Raw genomic sequence first — 9,239 nt, 5'->3', positions numbered from 1 at the left:
GAAAAAGTTACACTGAAACAGTTCATTATATTGGAGCAGACACTGGAAAGGCCAATTAGAATACATCAAAAGGAACATAAGCTCCAGAAATCTACCAAAAAATAATTAGAGATGAGCACAAAGATGTGCATTTGTATATAATGATGAGTAGAAAGCAACCTAAATATTCAAGATTCATTATGTTTGTGTAGCAGTTCACTAGCCTCTAAAGTAATACATACTAATTGACATGGAAATAGAGTAGTGTTTTCAATTTTAAGAACACTACAACATGGTTGGTTAATATACATGATTATGTCCAGAATAATATAATAAGATAACCAAAGGGTTTTTTTATTATTCTTTTAGTTCTATCTGTGGTTTTCTAATTGCTCCACTATAACATAGATTACTAAGCAATAAAAAAGCAGAGTTATTACAAGTAAGATTTACTGATAAAACATACAGATATTTAAAAATTAAAAATAATAGCAAAAATAACCAGCATTTAGTTACTTTCAGTTTGTAAAGCATATACCCATGCAAACTCTATATGCATAAAATGATCTGGAGACTAGCTAGGAATATTTATATCCAAAACAATCCAAAACAATTAATGAAATCCACATAGCATACACAGCAGATACAGAAACACCCATATGTACTCCCTGACCTGTGATGGTCTTGTCACACAGGCCTGCTGCAGTTCTTTCAGCTTGCCACCCTTACTGTCGCTGGAGGTCCTGCACACTGGCTATTCCCTTTGCCCAGAATACTCTTCCTTGCATTCACGCAGTAGCTCCTTCTTATCATCTAAGATTCGGCTCAAGTGTCACCAACTCAAAGAAGTCTTCATTCACTACCTGATCTAAAAATGTTTCTCCCCTCCCCTCTTCCCAGTTTTCTTCATGGCACAGACCTGAAATTACTTATCAATGAAGTTGTTGTTTGTTTGTTTATAGTTTGCTTCTTCTTCCCCCCTACCCCCACATATTCTTTACATTTGCTAAAATGTAAAGCGTATGAGAGCAAGGCTACATTTTGCCCTGTTTGCCCATTCCTAGAACAGGCCTCATACATGGGATGTATTCAATACACGTTTGTTAAGTAAAATAAATTACCAGTCCAAGTTAAACTGGAACAAATTTTATCTATTGTATTATAGAACATGAGCTACAGAGAGTTTTCTCTTATTTTGCTTTGTAACATTCAATTCCTTACTGTGATTCTGTTTGCTTAATTATCATTACACAGAGTGAAACACAGAGATATTAAGTGTACATTCTGATGAATTTTGACATCTTATAAGCCCAATTAACCCTAATCTAGAAATATAGCATTTCACCCTGGCTGGTATGGCTCGGTGGTTGGAGCACCAGCCCGGGAACCAAAGGGTTGCTGGTTCAATTTCCAGTCAGGGCACATGCCTGGGTTGCAGTCCAGGTCCCCAGTAGGGGGCACTGGAGAGGCAATCACATATTGATGTTTCTCTCCCTCTTCCTCCTTCCTTTTCTGTCTCTAAAAATAAATAAATAAAATCTTTTTCTAAAAAGAAAGAAATAGAGCATTTCAATCACCCTACAAAGTTTACTTTGCCCATTTTAGTCATCCTCTCGTGGTAATGATTATTCTGATTTCTATCACCGTAGGTTAGTTCTCTGTGTTCTTGAACACCACATAAAAAGAAGTAATACAATACTATACTCTTTTTTGGTGGTTGCTTTTACTCAACATTATATCTCTTAGATTTGTCCATATTGCAATTAGCAAAAGTTCATTCACTCTCATTGCTATGCAGTATTCCATTGTATGAATATTTTCCTGTTTTATTTTTCTCTTTGCCTACATTTGGACATGTAGTTTATTCTCAGTTTGAGGCTACTATAAATACAGCTGTTATAAACATTCTTATAAAGTCTTTCTGTGAACATACATTTTTCACTTCTCTTGGCTAAATACCCAGGAGCAGAATTACTGGGTCATTAAGTAGTTATACATTTCACTTTATTTTTAAAAATTGTCAAACTTTCTCCAAAATAGTTGTGCTATTTTACATTCCAAATAGCAAAATATGAAAGCTCTAGTTGCTCCACACCCTCACTAACATCTGATGTTGTCAGTTTTTTTTTTTTTAAGATTTTATTAATTTCTTTTCAGACAGAGGGGAAGGGAGGGAGAAAAAAAACGGAGCGAAATGTTGCTGTGCAAAAGAAACATCAACCAGCTGTCTCTCGCATGTACCCAACAACGGACCTGGCCTGCAACCCAGGCATGTGCCCTGACAGGGAATCAAACCTGTGGCCCCTTGGCTCACAGGCTAGCGCTCAATCCACTGAGCCACACCAGCCAGGGCTGTTGTCAGACTTTTTAATTTAGCTGTTCTGGTGGGTGGGATCTTACTGTGGTTTTAAATTGCATTCTCCAAATGATGTTGAGTGTTTTTATGTGTTTTGTATTTTTACATCTTCTTAGTAAAACAACTATTCAAGTCTTTTGTCCATTTTCTTAAAATAGATCTATAGATCTTATCACAGATCTATTTGACTATCCTTAATATCATGCTGTCTTGATTACTGTATCCTTATAGTTAACCTCGAAATCAGATGACGTAATTCTTCCAATTTTGTTCATTATTTTAACTATTTATAGTTACTATTTCTTGTGTAAGTTTTGTGGCTGTGTCTTTCAAGAAGTTTGTTCTTCTCAATCACATTGTAAAATGTCTTAGCATAAAGCTGTGTGCAACTCTTTTAATGTTTGAGGTCTGTTATGTCCCGTCTTTCACTCTTACTATTAATAATTTGTGGGGACTTTTTTTCTTCATCAGCTTTGCTAGGAGTTCATCAATCTTATTAATCTTCTCAAAGATCCAACTTGGGCTTTGAGTTTTCTCTATTGTTGGCTGTTTTTCCTGGTTACTTTTAAGATTTTCTCTTGATCATCAGTTTTCAAGAGTTAGATTATCTAGGTGTGCCTTTGTTTGAGGTTTGTTAAGCCTCATGGATTCATGAGTTGGTTGGATTCATGATTTTCATCATATGTGGAAACTTCTTAGCCCCATTTTCTCTCTCCTCTCATCTCTCCTCTGGCACTCAAATTACACCACTATTGTCAACTGCTTAATATCCTACAGCTCACTCTTTTAAAATCTTTTTTAATCTGTGCTTCATTTGGGTAATTTTTATTGACATGGTTTTAAATTCACTGATCTTTTCTTTCACATGCCCAATCTAGCTGAAGCCCATACGGGCTTTATTTTTTTTTTAATTTCAGAAATTTCATTTTTAATGTGATCATTTTCATTTAATTTTTATTTAGAATTTCTATATATCTCCTGAAATACCCTCTCTTCACACATTCTATCCATCCTTTTCTATAAATTATTTTTAAATATTTATGATAGATGTTTTGATGCTTTTGCCTATTTCACTAAGTCGTATGTTAGTTTGTGTCTAGAGCTCTGTTTTTTCTCAATTATGAGTCAACTTTTTTCTTAATCATGAGTCAAATATTTTTGCTATTTTTCATTTCTCAATTTGTTATTGTATTTTATTGCATTCTAGACACTGTGTATAAAAGTGCACTGAATATTATATTTTTATTTTGTTTTTACTTTTTCCCCATAAAGTTCTTCAAGGCTCCCTGCATTCACTCCTCTTCATTAGTCCCAAATATAAGAATAATTGGTAAATCTGGATGAAGAATTTATCAGACCTCTTTGTACTATTCTTATAACTTCTTTAAATTTAATAAATTTAAAAATACTTAAATGTAACTTCTAAAACATGAGGTTATTAATAGGTCATTGTTTTAATACCGTCTTGATTAATAATATTGGTGAGGTCCAGAACTTAAAAAAAATGATGTTTATGTCTTAGCAAACTAAGAATACAGCTCAGTAGAGTCTATATTATAATATACAGTATACCTCAAATCCAAAGAGCCATGGCTCCTCTACTAATTCATCCCTTCAGCATAGCCCTGGGACCTGTTACATATCAAATGCGGCACTGCTGATGGGCCAACTGAAAGCACAACTGTAGTTTCCAGTAAACTTCTGGTTCCCCTGTGGTATCTCCAGTTCAGAACTCTCTTGGCTATAATGCCGCATGGGCCACAGCCTGCTAAGTATCTGCACTTGGATGTCTCACAGGCATCAAAACCTGTACGCGCCAAACTGCACTCTTGCTGTTCCCCTCCAAATCTGGGTGTCTGGCAGTCTGTTTCAATAAATATTGAATCCTTCTAGTCAATTCACATAGACACATGGGCATCACCTCTGCATCATCACCTTCCTCACCACCACAGCTAATCAGGTACCAAGTCCTCTTGATCCTATCTCTAATATATCTTTATATCTCTTTCTCATATCCATCTAAAAGAGGCAAGTTAGTAGAGACTAAAGTCACGATTTGTAGAATCAGATTACTTGGACTGAAATCCCAGCTCCAATCTCATAGCTCTGTGACCTTGCATAAGTTAGTACTTTGCCTCATTGTGCCTGTTTCCTCATCTGTAAAATTGGGGCCAATAATGGTATCTATTTCACAAGATTCCTACAGTAAGTACTCAATAATTGTTAAATATTACTGTCCACCTTGATACCACTGCAGTCCCAGTAAGCATCATCTCTCAAGTAGACTGTCCTTTTATTGATCTCCCTAATTCCACATTTGTACCCCTCTACCCAATATAACAACTGGAGGATCTCTATTAAAAACACCCACAAGAGTGTGTCTTTCCCTACATTCCTGTGGCTTCCCATGACCCCTGAATAATACAGTCCAAATGTTTTTCCAAAGGTTATAAGCGTGACCTAGCCTAGGGTAATCCTAGCTTTTGATGGACAGTCAGTTGACACAGTGAATGAATTTTAAGTTAAGAAAAGAACAAAGGTTCATCTCAATATTAAATAAAAAAAATATAATTTAAAAATGAAATAATGGTTATGTATAACTGAGAAGTAGAATATTGTTCACAATTTTCACCAAGGCCATCCAATTTCATGTCAACTTAGATCTGTTTCTATCCACATATAGATGGTTTATTTTCTGGTATTTCATTTCCAATAAACTTTAAAATCCTAAGTCACAGTTGTGGACATCAGGAATGGCAATCAAGGATGGGTCTTTCAGAGAGCTCATAACTGAATTAAGCAGGGGATCCAAAAATTGTAGCATGATTTTTCACTGAGGATCATTTTCAATGCTCTTTCAAATGCTAAATCAAGGAACATGTCACACATAAAAGCTGAAAGTTTAGCAGTTTGGACCATTTCCCTATCCACTCTGACAGCATTTCTTCAGGTTCTCCTATAGCACTTAGGATTTTCAAATAGACCCCAATAATACATAATCTGGGTGTTTGTTTTTCTGTGACCAGTGAGGGACGGCATCATGTTCTGGGAAAAAAAATCAAACTCTCAGCAATGAAGGCTTTTTCACTATAGATTATTCTTTGTAACAAATCCCATCATTTTATCCTTAATATTAAAAATATTGATATGCCAGCTTTCAAGTAATGGATCAGACTATTTGAGATTCTGCTATCATTAAAATACATCACTTGAGCAAACCACTTGAAAACATTTCAATGACCCAAAGCTGTCATTATCAGATCCTCATAAAGAAGTATTTTCATCTCTTTCCTCATTGCAAAACATTGTGAACACCTTTCCTCTCCCCCACAATTCTCCCTCTACCTCTTACATCAATTTTTTCCTTTTTATTAGATCATTCCCATCAGCACAAAATCTGTTTTGTTATTCTGGCCTTTAAAAGAAAAAAATCTCCAATTTCTTTCATTCCTCCCTTAGACCTCCCAGTCAGGTTTTTGTCCCCATCAACTCCACCAAAACCACTCTCGATAAGACCATCAGCAACCTTCACATCATTAAATCCCACAGTCCCTCATCAGTGCTCCTTTTCTCTTACTTGAATGTCTGCAGCATTCAGCACTCTTGGTCAGTACTTCTTCCAGAAACACCTTCTTTACTTGGTCTCCCAAGCACTACACTCTCTTCGACACTCTCCTTGCTTCTCCTCAATCTCCTTTGCTCCTCTTACCTAAAGAAGATTCTCCTTTCTCCAGGGAAGCATATCTACTTCTCCAACCAAGCCTTCCCCCAAAATCCAAGACAATATATACCCCTGTTTGCCTAGTACACACACCACCCCGAAACTGAAATCTTAGTCTTCCCTACCCCCAAATCTCCACTCACAGTCTCAATTAATGAAAGTTCCATCTTTCCAATAGCGCAGGAAGAAATCTTTAGGGATTATCCATGCCTCCTCTTACTGCCTCATAACCTGCATCCAAACCTTCAGATCGTTGGTATACCCAGAACACGATTCCTTCCCTTCACTTCCTCTCTGGTCCAAGCCACCATCATATTTCACTTGAATTATTCCAACTGAGCTCCTTGCTTTCATCCCCCCTTCCCTCCCAGTCTGTGATCTTCACAGGAGCCAGAGTGAGTGATCCTTTAAGCTACACCTGCTCCTGTCACTCCTCTGCTCCAGCCCTTCCGTGGCTCCCCATCATACTCAGCCAAAATCTGTCCCTTGACCTAAGAGGCTCCTCGGCCTGACACTGCTCCCTCCCTCACTTTATCCCTCACTCACTCTGTTCCAAGTACATGGGAGCTCAAACATTCTAGGGATACCCTCCCATTAGGGCCTTTGAACTGGCTAGTCCCTCTGTCTAAAATATTCTTCCCTCACATATCAGATATGCCCTATTAAAAATTAGTCTTTGAGAACCCACCCCTCTTTCCTGGCCAATTATCCTTATCTTGCTACAGTCTTCTTATTTTCCCATAGTACGTGCCACCTATGAAGATAATTTACATATTTACTACGTTCAGTGTTAATTACTTACCTTCTACCATGAGAATCTAAATTCCATAGGGCAACAATTTTTTACCTGCTTTGTTCACCACAATACCCCCAGTACCCGGTAAGTGCTCAGTAAACATCTGTTGCAGGAATTAATAAATCCAAAGTACCCATCCTTATAGTATATATCGAAAATCATATAAAAATTGATTATTAATTAACTATCAATAAGTGATTGTAAAAAGGCTTGAAGAGCAAGCGTGACATGGCCTTCAGATTGAGAGTTGAACATGAGTCCCTTCTCCATCACTTAACCTGCCACCTCTGTGACTGCCGGCCTGAAACTCTTTCCATTTAGAACAATAGAAATCGTGACACCTGCCCCTCTGACTGAAAGGACTGAATGTAATAAACGTGCAAAAAGTCTTAGCACAGTGCCTAACATAGTATGGTTGTTTGTTAAATGTTAGAAGATCCATCTCCCTTTTCTCCTTCCTCCTTGACTATATAGGAAGTTACTTTCTGTGTCTGGTAAAGGTTGAGGAAGGTTAGAAAAGAATTTTACTTTACATGCCAATCAACCTGTGATAGACGCCTGGAGCACAGGTTTGGGAAGGGATTCAGCGGCCACGTGCAGATTCAGCTGGAACGGGCACCATGACGACATCTACCCTGGCATTGGAGGGGAGAAGGGTGACACTGGAACAGAATATGCCCCCCTGGATTTAATGGCTCACCCTACTGCCTCACAGAAAAGAACCTCTGCTTCTCAGAGTGCTCATTTGATTTTCCTAGCATAACTGTGAGAGGAGCTAGGTTACACCAGCAGCAACTGCAGAATTATTTCTGGGGTTAAGGAAAGCCATAGGAATGAGTGTCCCTGATGGCAATGACTCACTGCCCCCCACCCCCGGGAAGGGCGGTTCCCACCCAGGCTTGTCCTGCGACACACAGTATATTAATTTTAGCAGTGCTGCTACTGATGCTGAGGTTGAGGCCCCGTGGAAGGTTTAGGTGAGAACTCTTGCAACCTGCGGCCCCTCCGGCCTCACACCACACCCACCGCCACTAGAGGCCTCACTTCCATACCGGCCTCAGAGGGCGCTGCCTCTGGAATGGGGTGACTCGTGACTGGACGGCGCATCCAGGGTCATAGCAACCGCCGCGGCCCATCCCACATTCCTCAGAGTAGAATTAAAGCAGTCTCTTCTGCAGAGGCCAATCCAGAATCAGAGTATCTGATCCAATGCGTTATTTCCCTGAGTAGCTTGGAGTTTCAAATACAAGAGAAAAAAAAAAAAACAGAGAAGCAAAGTCTGGGCTGCTCCCGCCCCCCCCCACTTCGCCCCCCACTAAAACTGAAAACAATCAGAGGAGTCAGAATTGTACACGAAGATGTTCTGTTGGCATTTGGCAAAATTCATGTGAGGCCAAAGCTCAGAGGACAGAAGGTAGCCAAGGACTTAAGATCTCTTAGAAAAAGCAGGAAATGCCGCTCAGCAAGACTTCACCATGTACTGGTAAGTTTGTGTAAACTTGGTGCTTGAGGTACACCAAATAATTAATGGCTATGAAACCACTGCTCAGTCATTCACTTGGCCCAGGATCCTAAAATACAAGCATCTGGGAAAAAAATAGTTCAGCAAATGGTCTTCGTTCCACTTCTAAATACATACCTATAAGCGTTTGCAATTCAAGTATGTTCTTGACCATTCTACCTGAACAAGTAATCACAATTCTATGAACTCATGGACCTATAAGAACAATGCTGCACTGTCTATTTTTTTTTCTTTTTTTAAGATTCTGTTACTCTGCTTCATTCTATCTTTTAATGTTTAAAAAGATTTATTCTCACATGGACAAAGTGATCCATATAATGAACAGGCTTTTAAAATTTTAACTTTTTTGCCATTCTTACCAGAATATCTCAAATATTTTCCTCTATAAATATTCAGTTGGGCGGGGCAGTTAGAATGACGAAACAAGTTTATTTTGAGAAACATAGCCAATGTTCTCAACAGCCTTGACCTATCTTTGTACACAATCCAATCTGGCAGATGTACCAATCCTCTGAGTTAAAGATAAAAGACCCATATAACTGGGGCATCGCGGTCCTCAATGTCCCTTAAACTGTACTCCACATAACAATCATATGTGAATATTTGTGTGTGATGGCACAAGGCTTACATTATACATGGATGCGGCAAAACTTCATCTGATCCAGTTCCTCTGTTTTTTCGTAAACCAAGTGGTCTGTGCACTAGGGCATATCTGTAATGTAGGGATGCAGGCTGGGCAGCCGTGTTCGAGAACTCCATATTTGAATGGCGTATTTATTTACCCCATGTCACATTTATTGCCTAATCTCAGGGACAAGGTCAAAGGCAGAACACCATCAATGGTCTGCCAAACACATATCATCCC

This window comes from Pteronotus mesoamericanus, unplaced genomic scaffold, assembly GCF_021234165.1.
Source record: "Pteronotus mesoamericanus isolate MK-2021 breed Mesoamerican mustached bat unplaced genomic scaffold, CSHL_Meso_final contig_182, whole genome shotgun sequence".
Classification (NCBI taxonomy): Eukaryota; Metazoa; Chordata; class Mammalia; order Chiroptera; family Mormoopidae; genus Pteronotus; species Pteronotus mesoamericanus.
This window is presented reverse-complemented; position numbering follows the sequence as displayed.